This window comes from Macaca mulatta, chromosome 11 (assembly GCF_049350105.2).
Source record: "Macaca mulatta isolate MMU2019108-1 chromosome 11, T2T-MMU8v2.0, whole genome shotgun sequence".
Lineage (NCBI taxonomy): Eukaryota > Metazoa > Chordata > Mammalia > Primates > Cercopithecidae > Macaca > Macaca mulatta.
Genome location: NC_133416.1, coordinates 12,542,179 through 12,563,074, shown reverse-complemented (window position 1 = coordinate 12,563,074; position 20,896 = coordinate 12,542,179). Strand labels below are relative to the sequence as shown.

The window sequence follows — 20,896 nt, the reverse complement described above, 5'->3', positions numbered from 1 at the left end:
GCTTGAGAATCAGTGACATTATTTTATAGAAACACTTTGTAACTGACAACAAAGCTTTAGAAGCTGTTGTAAAGGGCAAGGTAGGCAACGTGTTATGCTTTGTGGGTCACAGAATTCTCTGCATATTTTTCTTTTGTTAAAACTTCAAAGTGTGAAAACCACTTGTGGTTCCCTGGCCAAGGCTGGTTCGGGGATCATGGTTTGCAGACCCTTGACAGCACCTTACCTGAAAGCTGATCTCCCTGCTCAATGAAGTGAGTAGGAGCCCACCTCATTGGTTCAGCTAGAGAGATGCTGCCCTCATGCTGGAATTTGCTTCAAACAAACTTGAAAGTTCTGGCACCGCTGCTCATTTCCGTACTGTTGCAGGTCATCTAAAATACGGAGGGTGCCTTGGCGTTTTGATTTTGTTACTCCTCTTTATCGGTTCTGAGATGGCTTATCGAGGGTTAGACATTTTCAGAAATGATCAGGCAGAGCCGCAGCCATCTTGCAGATCAAGTGAGGTTTTTTCTGAAAGTTTGTTACAGGCTTAAATTTCTGATCCCTTTCCATCCACTGATCTTGTATGATTGGTTTCTTTTTGTTCCCATTTGGGTCTATGAAACTTGTTGAACAGCGTCTCCCCACCACGGTAGAACTTTAGCTCTGATTTCATGCATGAGTAGGTATCCTCACTTCTCATTTGCGATGAGAAAGTGCTGCAGGTCCTGCATGGCTTCCGTCTCTTCCCTGCACACGGATGGATGTGGGAGTTATTTGAGGTGTGTGAACTTGCTACCCTTAGAGCCTCCAGGTTCACTCCCCTGGACCACACTCCTCCCTCCTGGTTCACGCCCCTGGACTGTACTCCTCCCTCCTCCCCTGGACTGCACTCCCCCCTCCTGGTTCACTCCCCTGGACTGCACTCCCCCCTCCTGGTTCACTCCCCTGGACTGTACTCCTCCCTCCTGGTTCACTCCCCTGGACTGTACTCCTCCCTCCTGGTTCACTCCCCTGGACTGTACTCCTCCCTCCTGGTTCACTCCCCTGCGCCGCCACCCCTGCCTCCTGGTTCACTCCCCTGGGCCCCCACTCCTCCCTCTTGGAGCTCAGTAGTTTCTGCTGTGCTTGTGCCAGCATGATAAGGCTGAGTGGCAGCTCCAGGGCTGTGGCAGCTCACACAGCTGTGACGTTAGTGCAGAGAACCGCGGGGATGCAGCTGCCCTTGCTGTGACGCTTTGAGTGTTGTAGTCGGGGTGGGAAGCTGGGTGGGACGTGGATGTCCCAGGGTGGGACAGGAACCTCCCCTCAGCCTCTGTCAAACACTTCTCAGCCAGGTGTGGTGGCTCATGCCTGTAATCCCAGCGCTTTAGGAGGCCGGGGCAGGCGGATCACCTGAGGTCAGGAGTTGGAGACCATCTTGGCCAACATGGTAAGACCCTGTCTCAACTAAAAATTAGCCAGGTGAGGTGGTACCCACCTATAGTCCCAGCTACTCTGGAGGCTGAGGCAGGGGAGGATCCCTTGAACCTGGGAGGTGGTGGCTGTAGTGAGCAGAGATCACACCACTGCATTCCAGCCTGGATGACAGCAAGACTCTGTCACAGAAAAACAAAATGAAACTTCTCTATATCATGCTCACAGCTTGTAAGCAGAGGAGAGAATGTTTGTTTGGCAGAAATATTCAGATTTAGGAAGTCTTTTCTGATTAAGAGAATCAACAACTCAGTTAATCCTCTGCCAACTTTCAGCAGTGTTGTGGCTGGGAGCAGGGGTGGCTGTTAAAACAGGTGCCTGTCTTTGGGAGGCCGAGGCGGGTAGATCACAAGACCCAGGAGCTGGAGAGCAGCCTGACCAACATGGTGAAACCTCATCTCTACTAAAAATATAAAAGCTAGCTGGGTGTGGTGGCGTGCACCTGTAATCCCAGCTATTCAGGAGGCTGAGGCAGGAGAATTGCTTGAATCTTGGGAGGTGGAGGTTGCAGAGAGCTCAGTCAGGGGTGGGTGCCGGCTCCCGCAGATAGAAGAGCCAAGTGTCCTGCAGGTGGCCAACGTGTGCACTGGGAGTTTCCAGGTGCGTGTCCTGCTACACGGCCCAGAGGCTCCTGACAAGGCTCAGTGCACCAGGCACACAGTGGACTGTTGGTGCCTGATCCAACGAGGGAGTGAGTGAGGGCCGAGACACAGGTGCGGGGATGCATGGGACGGTGTACAGTCAGGTGGAGAGTCATGCTGTGGGGTCCGGAAGAGACTGCTTCGAGAATAAATGGGACGGGGGTACATTTAGGTGGAGAGTCATGCTGCTGTGGTCTGGGAAATGTGTTTTTGCTTCTATCTGAGAAGGTGGACCTGAGCATTTCTGTGCTTTGGCATTTAATCTGTGCACTATCCTCCACGGGGTGCGTATCTCTGTGGTAGAGGACACCCCGGGCACAGTGGATGTCAGCGGCCGTGGCTGGACTCAGGCTCCATGAAAGTTGCGTGATCGAACGTGTTTGGTACATTCTCAGCTCCTGCCCAGGTGCCTCCCAAGCATCGGGTGTTGTGGCTCCCCACAGCCTTCCCATCTGCGTGTAGCATGGCATGACCACCACCTTCCTACCATGTGTTTGTCCTACCACGGATGCCGTGTCTAACGGACGCTGTGCTCTCCAGCTACTTTCCTATAATCAAAAGCCTTGACTTTGCCTGTGTTTCAGAGACGACAGGGGATTAATCTTTCATGATTGCTCTGAGGATTTCCAAAAGCAAATGCATCTTACAGGATGCAAGATAGTGGAGACAGTAATTACAGATGACTTTTCTCAGTCTTTTGATTGTGGTAAAGTTATATAGCACTTGAACCATTTTTAAGTGTATGGTTTGGGGGCATTAAGTGTGTTCACACTGTCGTGCCGCGATCACCACCATCCATCTCCAGAGCTTCCCGGTCTCCCCACGCTTGAAACTCGGTCTACCGAACACTAGCTCTCCTCCTGCCGCAGCTCTGGTGAGCATACAGATTGCTTGCAAAAGAGGCTTTTTCAGTAAGAGAAGGGGCGAGGAGAAGAGCTCTCAAAACTCTTGAGATTTGAGGAAGTGTTTTAGGTTTTGCTCTCTGGTTCCCAGTGTAAAGGAGCTATTGAAGACATGGGAAGGCGAAGGTCTGTGATCTCAGGAAGTGCTGGGCTGGGCAGCTTTCCCGCTGTGATGGGGGCACTTGCTCTCAAACCCTCCTGAGATAATCACGTGAGGATGGTGCTGTATTGTGACAGCTCTGAACTTGGTCTCCTCCAACGTTGCCAAGTACATAAGCTTTGGTGGTTGCCGTCTAGTGTCTGCGAGAGACCTAGAATTGGAACATTGTTGACTTTAGAACACACTCATTCTTATAACACTCTACCTGTTCTCATCAGTAGGAAATACACTGTGTCCTTTTTTTTTTTTTCTTTTTTTTGCTTTAATAGTCTGTGTTGCAGTAGCAGCAGTTGGAGCGGACGCCACTTCTGGTTCATGGTTATTGCCAAACACAAGCTTCTGGAAACCGTGTGAAACAAGGGGAAAAGTGGTTTTCTGCCTAAGGCTTTTTTGAACATCTTCTTTTTTCTGGAATATCTGTTGTGGTGTGAAACATTTTCAATTTAGGGAGTTGTAACGTGTTTTATTCTGGTTAGCTTTGAAACTCCATGTTTCTGCATGTCATGGGGTTGCTTTATCCTGTTATTCTATGATATAGCTGGTTTTCAAAACTATTGGTTATTTCACTTTAAAAACCAAAGCAGCTTAGAGTATGAGTGTGATTCCCATAAGAATTTAATTGTAAAATTTATTCGTGTTCAATAAACTTACTGGAATGACTCGTTAGATCAGTGGACGAAAAGATGATAAGAACATGTCAAGTCTCTGGGCCAGGAAGGACTTGCAAATAATACACGTGATACACAGGAATTTCTTAACAAAAGATTAGATTTGGTACATAACTGTTTAAAATCTCTGTTTTCTATTATAGCCATTCCACAGTGCCCACGGGGATGGGCTGCAGGACTGCCTATGGACACCAAGGTCTGTGGGCGCTCAGGTCCCTGGTATAAAAGGCATCGTGTTTACATATGACATACACACATCCTCCCGCAGACTTTCAGTCATGTCAGGGTTGCTCGTAACACCTATACCATGGACATGCCATGCGAGTAGTTGTTAAATGATATTGCTTAATGAATAATAGTCTGAATGCTTAGTACAGACACCTTAAAAAAGTATTCTTGGTCTATGTTTGGTTGAATCCACAGGCCTGGAACTCGGGGATAGAGTACAAACTCTAGAAGCAAAATGAACAAATAAAGATCTTGAGGTCAGCCGTGACGGGTGTGGGATCACACTGAATCTCGTGTGTTTTGCTGTCTGTGTCACTACAGAGTGTAAACGGGGACCATTTTTAGCTTTAAAGTAAAATAGGAAACACTATGGAATGGGCACGAAGGCGCGCCCCTCATTACCACATGTTACAGCCAAGGCCCTGCCTCCTGGGGAAGAATCTGTTCAGTGGGGAGACTAGATGTTGATGATTTCTGGACATGTGAAGGGAAATGCCCTCCGAGAAGCGTGGCTTTGGCTGGAGCATGTCAGATGAGAGTTAGCGTGGTGTGGAGTTGCCACAGTGCCCCTCACACCTGCTGCTTCTCTCCTCTCCTCACCCCTGGCTCTGGCTCTGGCTCTTACCAAGGGAGGAAAGTTCAGCTCCAGCTGAACCCCACACAGGGCTGTGGGTCTCTAGGGCAGGTGCTGCCCTGCCTTCTCCTGAACAGGCTGTGGCAGAGGAGGGTCTGGCCGTACTTGAGCTGTGAGCGATGCTCTCAGAGATCCAGCATCTTGCAAACCCAGGTGCTGAAGGTCCCTTCTCCACTGTCCTGCAGGGAGAGGGGTCTGTTCCTGCTTCCCCTCAACCTGAGCTGACTTCTTGTCTGTCCTGTACACCTCGCTCTTAAGAGCAGTTATTGTTAAAAATAATCATCCAGCAGACAAATACCATAAGGTGACAGCCTGGGAGGGTAGATGGGGCTGGAAGGTGGTTTCCTGAATAACAGGGTTCAGGTTCCTGTTTTGGCGTCACTCAACCCAAGGCCCCCAGGCAATTGAAATATTGTTAGCAAAACACCCATGTTGTATCTGAGTTTTTTTTTTTTTTAAAGGAATGGGCGCAAACTTCTAACAGGGACCTGCCAGAAGAGAAGGATTTCTTCTCTGCAAAGCGAAGGTCAGGGCTGATTGGCATTTGCCACCTGGGACTAGCAGGGACCCAGGCTGCTTCCCTCCTGCTGCCCGACTCCTGCCCCTCCAGCTCCTTCCCCTGTTCCTGTTCCCACCAGCAGGAAGAGGAGTGGGAAGGTGCCTTTTCTCCTTTAAGGGGAAGAGGTGAGAGTTGCACTTGCCATTTCGCTAGTCCCTGGGGTGATTCTCCAGCATGGATGGGAGTTGGGTTTGGCGGCCTGAGCCCCGTGAAGCTGGGGTTGCTGTTCCCTGAGCAGCAGGAAGCCTGGACTCTGGGGAGTGGGGTCAGAGGGTAGCCTTTGCTGCATCCCCAGGAGGGGGCACTTGTCCCAGTTGACATCACTGCAAAAGGGGGTGTGGGTTTTCATGGTCCATTGATAAATAGAACGTTCCTTTTTTTTTTTTTTTTTTTTTAAAAGCACATCAAACCCTAATTCCTTCGGCCTTTACTAAAGTGGCATTTTGTGATTCCACATGATTGCATTATACCCGCAGGAGAGAATGCTTCCTGTAAACCAGAAGCGTCTGAGATAGTTGTCGGCCCATTCAGAAAGTTCATTTTCCCAAGGTTAAAGACACAGCGTCAGGAGGGGTTGAGGACACACCCGGGACACCAGCCTTAGGAGGGGCTGAGGATGCGCCGTGACAGTCTCAGGTCCTGGACATGTGCCCAAGGTGTGTGGGGCACAACTTGGCCTTACACTTTTTAGGGACATGTGAGACATCAATATATGAGATGTTCGTTGGTTTGGTCCAGGAAGGAGGGATGACTCGAAGCGGGGAGGGGTTTCCAGGTCACAGGTAGATCAGAGACAGATGCGTTTCTGGTGAGCCTTTCCAGAGAAAGCAGTAAGATCCACATTTATCTCCGTGTGCAGATGGTGACTTTCAGTTCTGTCCTCTGTCCCTGAGGAATTTCCTTGTGGACCAACGGTTGTGAGGGAGGAACGTGGCTTTTTTTTTTTTTTTTTTTTTCCTCTAGTCTCTGTTAGGAGCATGGGAGGCAGGTTTGCCCTAAGCCGTTTCCCACCTTGACTTCACTTTAGCTTAGTGATTTCGGGGTCCTGAGATGTATTTTCACTTCACACTTCTGAACACACTGGCACTCTAAACAGTGTTGTAGGAGGCGTTCTAACTGATTTAGAAGAAGAAACTATTTGGAAGGACTTGAGCACCTTCTTCCTTGAGAGAAACAAGCCTTTGTCTATTTGCCCCGAGACTGTTAGGCTGCCGGCGTGGGTGGCCTTAGAAAGCTGTGCCTCTCTGAGCGCCTGCCTGTGGAATCTGGTGACTTTGAGGTTAATCCAGCAGCTACATGTTTTTGAAAGCAGATTGTCTCTTAAAGTGTTCACTATGATTCTAACACCAGAATTTCAATGTGTATTTTCCACCCTTCTTACTTTGTCTCCTCATACCCTGAGATGTTGCTGCATTTGCCCTTAGGCTTCATTGAGGGGAGGGTCAGTTCTGGCCCTTTCTTTAGGTATTGATCTTGAATGGACAGAATCGAGATTCTGAAAAACCTTTGAGCTGTGAGAGTGTGCTGGTATCTATGTCAGTGGAATTCATGTGTTAAACTCAGTAATAGTTTAAGAAATATCAATCCTAGGCTGGGCATAGTGGCTCACACCTTTAATCCCAGCACCTTGAGAGGTTGAGGTGAGCAAATTCAGTTTTGAGCCCAGGAGTTTGAGACCAGCCTGGGCAACATAGCAAGACCCTGACACTACAAAAAATTAAATAGTGGTGGTGTGCACCTGTGGTCCCAGCCACTCAGGAGGTTGAGGCTGCAGTGAATCGTGAGAGCACCACTGTACTTACGGTGCACTGTGCCTGAGTGACAGAACGAGAACCCCTGCCACCACACACACACAGACGTCCCCCCACACACACATCCCCACACACACACGTCCCCACACACACACATCCCCATACACACATACACAAAGTATCAATTCTAAATGGACAAAAATGAGACCTTTTAAGTGGAAAAACATCCTGTTTGGTTGCTCTACTTGGGTAACTGTTGACTCTTTTGCCAGTAAGAAAATGCAGCGGCCAGGTCTGCTGGGACCACCTGTTAAGGCTACTCTGGGCCTCATGGTTTGAGAACGGTCTGTCCAGAGGAGAGTGGGAGTGGCTTAAGGCCTAGAAGCCAGTTCTTGTGGTTCAGCATGACTGAGGGTGTGGAGCTGGGGGCAAGGATCTTCAGGGCATGAGAGGGTAAATGGATGGGCTTCCAGGATGAGCCCCGGTGACTTTGCCTGGTTTACATCCATCCAATACAAATCCACAGGCTCTTACTCTAGAAGCTTCTGCCGGGGCTGATGGACTGGTCTGGGGACAGAGGGTGCCTTCTGGTTTAGGAAGAGCACTTAGTCACCTAGATCTAGGACTTATGGCACTACAGGGGACTCATCACACTCGGAGCAGCAGCCATCTGCATTCTAGACTTGGTTCTAGGCAAAGTATTTTGGAGCCTGTTGGAACCCTGTGTTCTGTTTATCTGTAAAACAAGTTAGAGTTGTAAATAGCTAAAACCTATTTTTAAAATTTTGTCACAGAATATGGCAGTTGTGGTGGAGCCTGGCCAGAGACCCCCACACTCGGACACTGCCGCGTGCTGGGGTTGCAAGCGTTGCCTTCATCGGCTGCCTCTCCTGGCGTGTCTGTGTTCTTGACACGGGTGCCCATCGAGGTGCGGCCTGTGGGACTCGTGCAGCCATTTGTCTGTGTTCCTCTGAGGTTCCTCAGATTTCACGGTCCCGTGGCAGAGCGTACAGTATCTGCTTGCATCCTGATTTCCCCAAACCCCAGGACAGGCCAAGAATTCCTTACACACAGCTGCAGAGGGCCCCGGGGTGTGGATTTGTGGGTGACGCAGCCTTTCCCCAGCTCGGCCTTCATCTCCAGAGTTGGCTTTAGGGTGACAGAAGCTTCCGTCAGACTGGGGGGCCCTGAAGCTTTGGTGGTAGGAACTGGGTGACCAGCACGGATGATACCCGATTTCTTTGCATTTGGAGCAATAGTTGCTAATATGACCTATGAAATGTACAGAGGAAGGAAAAAAGGAGGTTTTGTTTTCAGAGTAAGTCTGTGCTTTGGGAAATGTGGTCTCGGGGGAGCTGTAAGCACACATCCTTCAGGAAGGGGGGAGGCCGCGGCGTTAAACCTTCCGGTTTTTGTTTGCTGTGTGTGTTCATCGGGCTCATGGAATGTCTGAACGTTTACAGGGAAAGTGGGGTTTCTTCATCCGGTTCGTGGAATGTCTGAACACTTACAGGGAAAGTCTAGCACATGCGCAGTGAGTTAACCTGTAACATCCATGTTCGCCTTGGGGCTAGTGTAACATTTGAAATGAGGCGGACTCAGCGTGTCATGTACAAAGGTGAGTTGTTGGGCACAGACGTTTATGCGCAGCCTCAATCACAGCCAGGACTGGCTCAGAGTCTGCGGTTTCTGGCGGGAAAGGACACTCACGAGGCCATTCTCTCCAGCTGGGGCTGCCGTCAGGGTCCCAGGGTGGGGCTGTCTGGTTGGCTGGCGTCGGAAGTCCACCCAGGTCCCGTGGGCAGCATTCCTCTAAACCAGGCTTCTGTCTGATGGCGGAGGAGACTTCAGGCTGGTTAACAAACTGCAAAGGAGTTAGTGTCGTGGGGCTTCGAGGCTGACCTTCCTCTCTGTGATGCCGATTACATTTTTCTCTGGGCCTCATTGTAGCCACAGAGAATCCACCTCGTCTGACAGCAGGGGGTGCCATGTTGACATAGTAATTTATTGTATTAACCTTTTTATTACTATTTTAATAAAAGACTTTTTTTACTTTTTAAAGTGATAGGGTCTTGTGTTGCCCAGGCTAGTCTTGAACTGGTCTCAAGCAGTCCTCCCATCTCAGCCTCCCAAAGTGCTGGGCTTACGGTCGTGAGCCACTGCGCCCAGCCTACAGCCATGTTTTTAAAAGTCGGCAATTTAAAAACACTGCTCCTTTCACCCCTCAAGCAGGCTGGTTGGCCTTGTACAAACTGGGGTGTCAGGACCTTGGTCCCCCTTTTATTTTTCCCTTTCTTCGGCCTCAAGTTCTGATGGAATCAGCAGTTACAAAGTGGGCATTAGTTGAGTCTTCCGTTACTGAACCCAGAATTCTCACTAGTTAGAGACGTTTGTCCCCAGGATCCCAGAAAGCTGTTTTGAATCAAGCCTATGGCAAATAAGTAAGGAACCTAAAGCCTTGGTCCTCTGCTTAGTATCTGGGAAATGTGTTATTGCTCACACCCTTTGATCTGTGCTCACGTGCTGCATCTCGTCACGGGAAGCAGAGTCACCCTGTGGAATAAAGCCTGGCTTACGGTGGCACGTGGGGATGCTCCGGTCTGTCAATCCCTTAGACGGCGGCAGACGTGGAGACTCAGCATTGCATGCAGAGCCTGGGCAACCAGGGTGCATCCTCCTTAGAGACCACACAGCCGGTCAGCAAGGTGGACATCCAGGCAGATGGTCCTGATGGGCTCGCCGCACGGTGGTGAAAAGGAATTGGTTAGCAAAGAAATGAAACTCGCTTGTGGGTCCCAGCTACTTGGAAGGCTGAGGCGGGAGGATTGCTTCAGCCAGAAGGTCAAGGCCACGATGAGTCATGACTGTAATACTGCACTCTGGCCTGGGTGACAGAGCGAGACTCCGACTCAAAACATAAAAGGAAAGCAAGCTAAACCCTTACTCTCCATAGCAGGAGGGAGAATTTATCAAAGTAACTGAAACAAAAATCTTAGATGATGTAATTTCAGTGGCTAAATGAGCTGTCCAGCCCACGTAGCTGGCTCACAACGCAACAGAGCCAGGTGCTGCTGCAGCTGGCCTCCCACCCGATCGCTTGTGGACATTTTCTGTTTTCCCATATCTCTTTTGGATACGTAGCTCCCTCCTTTATAGTTAAGTATCAGTAAAATAGGTTGTCTATTTTGACACCTAATTATGGTGTCTTTTAAGGAAAGAAAATGAAGCAGATGAGAGGAGCATGTAGGTGTGGTGAATAGATATAGATGAATATTTAGTACTTGGCACCACTCTGATCCCTCCTTCTTCTCTCATGCTTCATTACAGCTGCCGCCTCCCAGCACAGAACACTTTCAGCTCTGTGAGTAGGAATTAGATTTTCTAAATCAGAAGTTTGAGTTAAGCGGTATTTTACATGAATGACCAGTCCCTAAGTGTTCTCTGTACTGGTGTGTGGTATAGAGGAAGGAACGGGGGCTTGGGGCAGGGTCTATGGTGCAGTGTCCTGGTTCCCATCTGTTGAGATGAGGGCCATGAGATGGCCTAGAAGGTTCAGACTGTGGAGATTGAATGGATCTGCCCACTCCTGGGAAGCCTCGAGTCTAACTCGACTTGGGCTGGTTTTAGGGAGATGTCGGCAGTGCTGTCCTCACGGGTCACTGGCAGGGGCTCTGGCACCATCCCCGTCAGGTGTCTCATGATCAGCCCAGCTTGCCCATCTTAGAAGCTGCTGGTCGTGTTCTCGTTCCTGTTGTTTGTTGCTTAGGTTCTGTTCATGTGGAGACCTAGGAAGTTCCACAGTGAGAGGAGAGCTGCTGAGCCGCCTTCCTGCCTGGACGCCAGCCCCACAGAGGACCGTGACTGCTTGAGGTTGGCTTCTGCCCCCGGCGTCACCTGTGGACGCAGTGGTAGTTTCTAAGCTCCTGGGGCACACAGCGCGGTTGTGTGGATCCACAGGACACTCTGGCGTTCAAGCTCGTGCCTCCCGGAGGAGAGGACCCTGTGGGCGCTGATGCTGGGAGCTGGCCGAGAGTCCAGTGCGTAAGACTCCCTGTGACGTGCACAGCTGCCATCTGCGCAGCCCCTCCTGATACCAAGATGGTCGTGCGATAAACGCACAAAGCGCATCTCCTGCAAAAGGCCGCAGAGTTTCCACATCCAGGATATATCCACCACGGTGGCTTTTTGGTGTTAATATGATGAATGTGAGCAGCAGGTGGCCTGCGTTCTGGGGGGGTGTGACTGTGCCACTGCAGTTTTGTTCTCATGTCTTGATGAGCATGAACGGCTCCTGACGAGGGTGAGTAAGGATGCTGTGACCGGAGACTCTGCGGGATTGTAGCTTCAGGAGCAAAGGAGGTTTTCTCTCTTGCAAACCCTTCAGGGAGGAAGTTCCAGGCTGGTGACTACTCCATGAGGTATTTGGGGATCCAAGTTCCTTCCAGACCCCTGCTTTGCGTTCCCAAGGACACGGCTGTCCTTGCTGTGGTTGGGACTGGGTGAGTGCCACGCTGGCAGAGTGGGGGGTGGGGGTGAGGCTTAGGGTGAGAGTGGCCATGATTTGCCTAATCTACAAAATGACAGGGAGCTGGGAGTAAAGTGTAGCCATGGTCTGGAGGACGGATGTGGGTGAAGGACTGGCTGCACTCACCGCAGCTGGCCCAGGGATGGGGAAGGATGGCTGATCATGCCATTCAATGGTACCTGGTTCTTTCAGATTTGACCTTCTTATGGATTTTCTGCTATAAAGAGGAGAGAGCCTGTGGTTCTAGGCCAAGCATCTCACTCATCTCAATACATCTTATGTCCCTTAGCCAACATTTATGTCAAGTTTTAGAAGTCCTACAAACTGGCAAGCATTTCTCAATCTGGTTTAACCATTGGATTTTATATCTGTGTCTGCATCTCTATTTACATCTATGTGGTTATTTGACACTCTGTAGTACATTTGTAATAGGTTCTAGTCGTTGGAAGTTACTTTCAGCAAACCCTTGCTGCTGCTAGAATTTTCAAGGTTGCAAGTAGAAAGGAGAGAATAAAAACCACATCTTCTCTAATTTTAAAATGTGTTGTTCCTCAAATCACACCAGAAGTACAAATATTACAAATTACAAAAGCAGCCAGAATTAAGAGATTTCTGGGTGATTCTGGCTAATCAGCAGTATTTGCTGAGGTGTGTGAAGCAGAGCAACACACCAAGAAGCCCTGGATGGGGGAGAGTTGGGAGGCCAGGCTGTGACTCCAGAGGTGCTGTTGCCTCAGGGAGAGGAGCTAGATGCAGAGAGGATAAATGGCCGCAGGTGCGACCACCGCCGTCCTTGCTGTGGTAGGGGGGCCTTTGTACGGGGGCGTTTGTATGGGGGCCTTTGTATGGGGTCCTTTGTGAGCTGGGTTATGAACCAGGTGAAGGTCGTGCAGGCGTCAGAGAATCGAGGCCAGACATGACGGGTGGAGGCTTGGTGGAGGTGAGGAGCCAGACAGCCTCGCTAAATGTGCGGTGGCTCACTGCAGACAGCGTCCATCAGTCGCTAGACAGGCTTGATCTTCAGCCCCTACGACAGCTGCCTTTATCCTGTCTGCCTCCACCTTCTGAGGCCTATAGGCATCTCAAATGTGTGTTTCTTAAACAGATTTGGATGAGTTGCTTTCTGCATAACACACCTGGACAGACGGAGGCTGGTTCTCCACAATGGCACCAGGGACTTGGCGGAGAGTGGCGGGACAGAGGCACAGCACCAGCTCCCTGGGAGAAGGCAGTGCCTGTGGGATGGAGGAAAGAAGAGGCACACAGTGCTGAGGTGTGAACTCTAGTTTGCTCTTAGACATGACACACATGCTTTCTGGAGGTTTCCACGAAGCACCGTTAAAGCCACCAGTGTGGACAGGTCCTAAGATCAGGAGACCCAGAACATACGTGTATTTGAAATCCTTCATGTGCTGCAATCTCTTCAAAGAGGACCACAAGTCATCTCTAATAATGTTGTCAAATTAATTTTTGAATAAGTGCCATGGCTTTTTTTTTTTTTTTTTTTTTTTGTGGGGTAGGGCTGGTCTGTGACAGTAAAACAGATGCAGTGGCACAGCTGGTGGGTGTTGGTTCTGGGCCCCAGTTAGGCAGTTGTATGAAAACAAACCAAAAAGTCTCCACAGTGGTATGAACTGAAACACCTGGATTACGTGTTTTCATGTATTTAACATAAATGCACACATTTGTATTCTAAACACACATTTTTCTATATGTAATAAAATTCACACCTTTAAGTATTTAGCATAGAAACAGCTGTGCAGCATCTTCTCCATGCCCGCAGACACCCGGATGTTCTGAGTGGAAACCGCACTGCTGTGGACTTTGTGAGTGGTGAGCCGTGCACAGATATGTGCTGTGTTTGCTGTGTCTGCTGACGCAAGCCCTGGTCAGTCCTGTTTCAGGTGGATGTTTTCCCTTGTAGTTCCCTTCTCTTGTTCTGTTTGTAAGTTCAGTAAACTCGGGACCAATGGTGAGAGGAGGCGTAGAGGAGCACGGTGTCGGCAATTAAGGAAAATCCACGCCAGACCTTGCAGAAGGAGGAGGCGTGTGGAGTTCCGATGCCTGTGTGAGCCATGACTGGTGAGGGCCTCTGGGTAGCAGCTCATCTGGGCTACTTGGAAATGCAGATTCCTGGGCACAGACCTGAGAGGCCCTGGAGTGACCACCCTCCAGGGATTCCGCCCAAACTTGGCCATCTTGTCTTTTGGCAGATCACCCGTGCCCAGCTGTCTCATTGAGATGCCCGGCTATCACAGTTATCTGCACAGCTGGTGTGGGTGTGCCGATGGGTGTACGGGACTGGCCTGTCTTCCTTTCTCCCCCTATGAAGTGTTTGAAGGTCTGTTATCCTACCCTGTTCTCTCCCTGTCCTCAGTGGGCAAGCAGGAGGTTCATTTTCACTTGCAGATGAGGAAAATTCTAAAAGTCTCATAAAGCAGGGAGGATCATCTTCAGAATCTTCTCTGTTCCAATCAGCTCTGATATTTTCAGTTGGAAAGACTTTTCCTCAAACACTTTGCATTCGTTCTGTATGAGAAGTGCTGTAGACTTTCCTGTTGTTTTAGTAATTAGGATCTGTTCTGTTGTCCATTACAAACGTATATATTTTCATTCTGAGACACGCTGAGTCAGTCTTTGCAGTCCAGAGGGATTCCATGTGCATTCATAGACGCTTCCATCAGAAACCACATGCCAAATAGCTGTGGACATACAACCTGCCTGTGACTTTGGGAATTGCCGAAGTCAAATTCTCTCTCGACTTGAGGCTTTAGGAGCTTTAGAAATCTTGAAATTATAAAACGAAGATGTGACAAAATTAAGTGTATGTCAAACAAAAGAGATACTATACTGCGGGTTTTAAGGGCTGTGGTACATTATTTGGTTATCTTTAAGGATGTCGTGTTCCACCCAAGTTACAAATACATGAAATTTAAATATAAGGTGACCCCTTCAGAACATCCTGCATTTGGTCTTGATCTTCTGCCCTTGAAAATGAGATTCTTTTTTTTTTCTTGAAAATGTAATTCTTTTTTTTTTTTTCTTGAAAATGTGATGGTCTTAAACTGTGTGTCTAGACCATCTCATCTGAATTGCTTTGGAAACATCTGCACGGGCATCTTTCTATTCTTGGGTGTAGAGAGAACGACATCATTATGCTTTAAAATAGCAAAAGTCCCATAGAGCAGTTTTTCTTAAACTAATGAGCTATTGTTGGAAATCAAGGTGTGTAGCAAGTTATAGAATCTCTCAGTGAAAGTGATTATTTAAAATAGAAATCTTAGTTTTTAAAATAAAATGCTAATAGAGAACCTTTTGTTCACAAGAATCTAAAATGTTACGTCTTTGTTTAGAATTTAAGGATAGTAATTTGCTTCTGAGATCTTTGTGACTGAGATTTGAAATCTTAACTACGGTTTATCAATGTTTTATATATATGCATGTATGGATATATATATATATGTAAGGTATATAAAACGAAAATAAGCATGCATGTATTTACATTTCTATACCCTTCTATAATGTGTATACTTCTAGTCACACAGAGGTCTAAGTGACTATGACTTTATTTGATGACCAAGAGGATAATTAAATAATTTTCCTGCTCTTAGCCTTGCTTTTGCATCTGATCAGGGACCCTGCGAAGTGTGCCTCCCATGTTCCAGGCCTCACACAGCCCGTGCCAGGTTTTGGAAGCAGGAGTTTGTCTGCAGCCACTTCGGGAAGCAGGTGGTTGCCAGGATTGCCTAGAGCTCCAGGCTGTCTCCAGTCCAAGCCTCCCTGGGTAGAAGCTGCCCCACTAGGGGCCTGGACATGGATGTTGGGGCCTAGACATGGATGTTAGGGCCTGGAGCCAGGGACTGCTCCGGAAGAAGCCCTTCTGTCACTGCTGGGCATGAGAACCTAGGACAGGAGGTGGAACCAGCCTCGGGCCAGTGCACGGCCTCCCGGGAGTGCTTGCGGGAAGCCCCAACCACCCTTTCCTGACTCCAAAGCCAGCACCAAACTGTGAGATCCCCTTGGCCCACCCCTCAGGTTCCTAAAATGGTTAGGGTTTCCTGGGCTGTGAATTTTTAAGTCTAGGCTAAAAAGTCCTGGGACAGACTCACTGGGTTCTTCATGTAGAAACGACGAGGGTGCTGGTGACTCAGAGCAGGCACTGCACCTCACTCCAGGGTCCTTTGCGCCAGGTGGAAACGGGCATGTGGGTCACACAGAGTCCCTGTATCCTCGCTCCAGGCATTGCTCTTTGGTTTCTTAATTAATAAGCCTTGATAATGAAAATGTGTTCTCCCCAGAGTAGAGTTCCCGGTTACGGAGGCTCATCTGTAAATGCCGTGCCAGGTCACATATGCTGAGATCTGGGCCAGGTCCTGCTTCCTGCCCATGGCCAAGGCAGGTACTTCATTTGGGAGGTGACCCAGAGGGACATCTGAGAGGCCTGCCTGTCCCGGAAGGATGAAGCCGCTGGCCTTCACACTCTGCTCCGGCCTCCATCAGCTCCCTGCTATCTGCAAACTGCCTGCTTTTATGTTGCCATCGTTGGAGATATGTTAGGAACTTCGTATGGAGAAACCCCCTTAGGACGAGCAGATCGTGGAAAGGTGGGAACCAGGGCTGGGAGGGTGGTGACCACGGCCAAAATGAGAACCGCGGTGGGCTGGGAGGTCCATCTTCTGTCTAAAATGTTTTTTAAAATAGTGTCTCAGGAGCATGAGAGGGCAGGCCACAGACGAGGAGAACGTATCTGTAAAAGACTCATCTGATAAAGGCTGTTATCCAAACCGTGCAAGGAACACTCAAAACAAGAAAATGAACAACCTGATTAAAAATGGAAAAAAGACCTGGACAGATACCCCAACAAAGAAGATACACAGATGGCAAATCTACACGTGGAAAGATGGCCCGTGTCTTATGTTATAGGGCGAGGTGCCACTGCACACCCACCAGCCTGGTCAATACTGGAACTCCGACACGACCGTGAGCTGGTGGATGTGTGGGTGTCAGGACCGTCACTCGTCGCTGGGGGAAGTGGGGCAGCTGCTGTGGGAGGCAGCGTGGCGGTTTTCCATGGAACTAAGCAATCCGACCACAGGAGCAATCACAGTCCTGGACGTTCACTCAGAGGAGCTGAAAATTTACTTCCACGAGGAAATGTGCACACAGATGTTGACAGCAGCTTTATAGCTTTATTTACAATTGCCAAAACTAGAAAGCAACCAAGATGTGCTTCAGTAAGTGAACGGATAAACTGTGTTACGTCAGAAACTGGGATATTATTCAGCACTAAAAAGAACTGGACCACTAAGCCATGAAAAGACACGGATCTTAAACGCATGGTTGCTAAGTGAGTCTCCAATCTGGAAAGGCTGCCTGCTGTGTGAGTCCAACCGCAGGGCAGTCTGGAAAAGGCAAAGCTGTGGAGACAGTAAAATGGTCAGAGGCTGCCAGGGGTTGGGGAAGGGAGGGATGAATGGGAGGAGCATAGGGGGATGTGTAGGTTGGGGAAGCAACTCCGGATGGGGCTTTCATGGGGGATCCATGCCGTTCCATGTCTGTGAAACCCACAGAGTGAGCAGCAGCAGGCCGAGCCCTCGTGGGAGCTGTGGACTCTGGGTGGTGGTGCCGCATTGATGCGGGTCTGTCGGTCATACAGAAGTGTGCTGCTCCGGTGGGGGCAGGAGAATGATGGAGACTCTGCCTGTGCTGGGGAAGGAGATAGATATGTGAGGACTCTGTACTTTCCTCCTGATTTTGCTGTGAACTGAAAACTGCTTTTAAAAACGTCTCTTGAAAAGGCAAACAAGAAAGAATGCTAGCCAAAGAGTGCTAGCCAGATAGCATCTGTGTGAGGGTGTGGCCTGTGTTCTACGTTCAGGATTTCCGTGTTAGAATACACATATCTGAATTACTCAGAAGTTAAACCTTTGCATTAAGTAACTCACTACAAAGTTACAGTATCAGCTTGAGCACTGCCAGGATCCTGTATCCTGACCAGCTTCTCCTCTTACAGGTGCAGTGACACCCACAGCCTCACCCCAGTGAGCAGCAGGGCTGGGACCAGGAGTCAGGCTTTGGGGGGCGGAGAGGAAGTGAGATCTGTAAGCCCGTGGCAGGGAGGAGCCCATGGCAGGGAGCCGGCATGGATGATTTTTTTTTTTTTTGGCTAGTTTTCCTTATCACTGAGGCCTTCTTAGACTTGGGGAGTCGGGAGTCCCCACTTTCGGGCACCTCAGAAACCAAAGACTGCTCCTAATTCTCATGTTCCAGATGCCTCAGGGGGAGGTACCTGGGTTGTTGGGTGCAGTTCATTATTTGCTGCTCGGTGGAATTTGCCCCCAGCTTTTCTGGTGGTTTTTAAGAGCTGATGCTTGAGCTGCTTAAAATCACACATGGATATTGATTTACCTGTAAAAGTTAAGAATGGAATTTTGAGTTCAAAGGTTTGTGAAAATGTTCAAGTTTGTGTACTAATATATACGTTACATTTCTGGAAATATCTAAAAGTCCAGGATTTATATTAAACACTTCTCTTGATTTTTGTAATACCTACCTCTCATATTTCCATTTGGATAATAGATGTCAGAGGGAGGTGCTCAGACAGGTCAGGATGGCCTCAGGGAACGCGGCTCAGTGAGAAAGGGTTCACATTTCCTGGAGAGCCCTTGTCTCTGCCCATGGAAAACCCAGACTCCTTCCAACTGGGATGTGCATCTCATGTAAAAGTTACTACTCCTAGAAAGGAAGCCAGTGGATATAGAATTTTTTTTTTGTATGCAGAAATTACTTTAAATTTGTTTTTAATCTTATCCTTTTCTTCCCCCATCTTAGTGTCTAGTGACTTCCTGCAGGTAACGCAGACATCTTAAGAGAGCACTGTATTTCAGTTGCTGTTGGCTCTGATGTGACTTTGTGGTGTCAGAGGTTCTGCCCAGAGCGTGGCGCTCTCTGCTGAGCGTTGCTTGTTGAAGGCCCGTGTGGAAACTTTGCCTGTAAGCTCGTCGACCCCAGCAGTCTTGGTTCAGAAACCTTTGGACTTGCTGAGACTTCACAGGGCCTGCTAAACTTTCTTGCGTGACCTTTTCGTTTTAGTGTTCCCCATTAATTCAGATGTTTTCCAGAAGGTAAGTAAGCTGCTGAATGCATGGTGGGGGGGTGCCCTCCATTAGCCCTGGGGAGAAGCATCACTCTTTCTCCGGGTGGAGCTTCCCTCCCGCCATGGTGTGCTCCAAGATGGAGTAGGGTTCTTTGGCAGAAGTAACCGTCAAAGGCCCGCCTCTCAGCGGCAGTGTGGCTGTGGGTGTGCGGCCTTGCGGCCATACGGGCCCCTCCCTGTCAATGGCACCAAGGAGAGGAGCAGGGGGAGGCCTGAGATCTGTGCTTCCGAGACTGTGTCGTCCGTTTGTAACTAGACGTGCAGAGAAAATGTTGGAGATAAGCAGGCGACAGTGTCTGTCCCTAATGAGCTCAGGCGTGCCGTCTGAAATGGCCCCCTTCCCAGGCTGGCTGTGCCAGCTGGGCGCCCAGGCCTGACCTCCCGCCAGGACAGAGGCCCCGTGTATGTGGTGGGGGGAGGGTGGGGGTGAGGGTCTTGCTTTATTGCGGTATCCAACGCCACGCGGGGTCAGCGATTGAGTTCAGAAACCTCAAAAACTCAGCAGTGCAGACTTTGGACATGACCCGTCCAGCCCTGGGGCTCTTTCTCTGAATTTCCTTCCATGGTATACTCATCCCAGAGGCTCCTGTCCCCGCACGGCTGTTGGCAGCTTCACAGCTTCCTCTGCCTCCCCTCCCAGGCCCTGGAGTGGCTGGGGCAGCTGGTGGCTGTGCAGACCCCACAGCCAGTAGGTGGTTGGTGCCAATGGCTTGGGTCTGGGTTACCTGAGCCAAGGACTCCAGTGCACGGCTGAGCTCACCTTGAATGGCTGGATTGGAAGGCCTTGGGTGGTAGAGAGGCAACCAGAAGATTGCGGATTGAAGGACAATCTGCAAAGGAGAAGGGGAAATAGGTGTGCTGGATGGGCAACTGGAGAAGTCTGTGCAGAGCCTGGGACCCGGTACAGATGCAGAGCTGGCATGGGGAATCCGGTGACACGGCCACCGTGGAAGTGGACAAAGTCAAATGCTTCAGACCGACATGGAGGGGCTGGTCTAAAACGATCCTCCTTTTCCTTTAATCGTAGCATCTGCTGGCTTACGGGGTGGGGAAATGAGATCTGTGGTGGCAGCGAGGAGAGACAGGGATTTTAATTAAACCCCTCTTTTTGGGAGAGGGGAGTAGCCGTCTCTATAGGACGGTGAGCATTGTCACTTCAGGCAGCTCAGGCTGCTGCAACGAAACACCATTGACTGAGTGGCTTATGAACAACAGAAATTTGTTTCTCGTAGTTTTAGAGGCTGGAAGGCGGGATCAGGGTGCCGTACGGGTGGGTTCTGGTGTGGGCCCCTTCCTGGTTCACACACACCTTCTCTCTGGCCCTGACACAGTGGGAGGGTGACAGCTTTGCTGGGCTCCTTGTCTGAGGCACAAACTCCATTCACGGGGCTCCAGCCTCGGGAACTCATCACCTCCCAAAGACCTCCTGACAGCATCGCACTGAGGGTGAGGATTTCAACCTGTGTTTTGGGGGACAGGCAGGCGGTTCATAACCGTCAGCCTCTTTGTGTATTTCTGACTCAACATTGAGTCTGCATTGGGCTGTCCAGGGGACAGAGCCTATGTGGACACTGAGCGAGGTCAGAGCTGCAAGCATGTACACATCGGGGGTAGGGGAGCTGCCAGGGCTGTGAGAAGGGGGTTTCAGCGTCAATCAGAGCTGCTTTCCTGGTAAATGTACTCATAAGCTATCCTGGCAACATTTGCTTTTCATGAAGAGTCGGTCAGGCAGGGCAGCAGGCAATGTTGCCAGAAGCTTAGAACTGATGGGCAGCAGAGAAGGGGCAGAAGCCATGACCTTGGGGTGGTCAGCAGTGCCAGGTGTCTGCCCTCCAGGCCTCACACCTGTGACTGCAGAGACTGAGCCGACCGGGGCTTGCCGGCCAGTGTGACTCTCATGCAGGTGATTATCGGGGTGTGCTTTCTATGTAATGTTCCCTCAACCCTATCCCCACCCCTCCAGTTTCTGTGCCTAGCAGAAATCATGCTGCTCTCCTTGATGAAGCATTGAGTTTCCTATGGAGGTGTAGGAAGAGCACGATTTGGCTCACGTCAAAATACTTTGCAGTGAAGCTGCAGGGAAGAGGATTTTAGGCTTCCATTTGACGTTTCAGACAACGCCTGAGTGTTACAGGATCCTCTTGCTTGTTAAAAAAGCACCAGATGAGAAAGGCTACTGGTTATTAAGGGACACTTTTTACATTAGCACAGAGA

General features: G+C 49.6%; 1 long non-coding RNA gene across 1 annotated transcript; it reads left to right on the top strand.

Moving 5' to 3' along the window:
- Window positions 1-10,767: 10,767 nt before the first annotated feature.
- LOC106996410 (uncharacterized) lies at window positions 10,768-15,134 on the top strand. The gene is made up of 2 exons (XR_013400898.1): window positions 10,768-11,419; window positions 12,632-15,134. It is a non-coding gene; the product is annotated as an uncharacterized LOC106996410 (long non-coding RNA).
- Window positions 15,135-20,896: the final 5,762 nt, after the last annotated feature.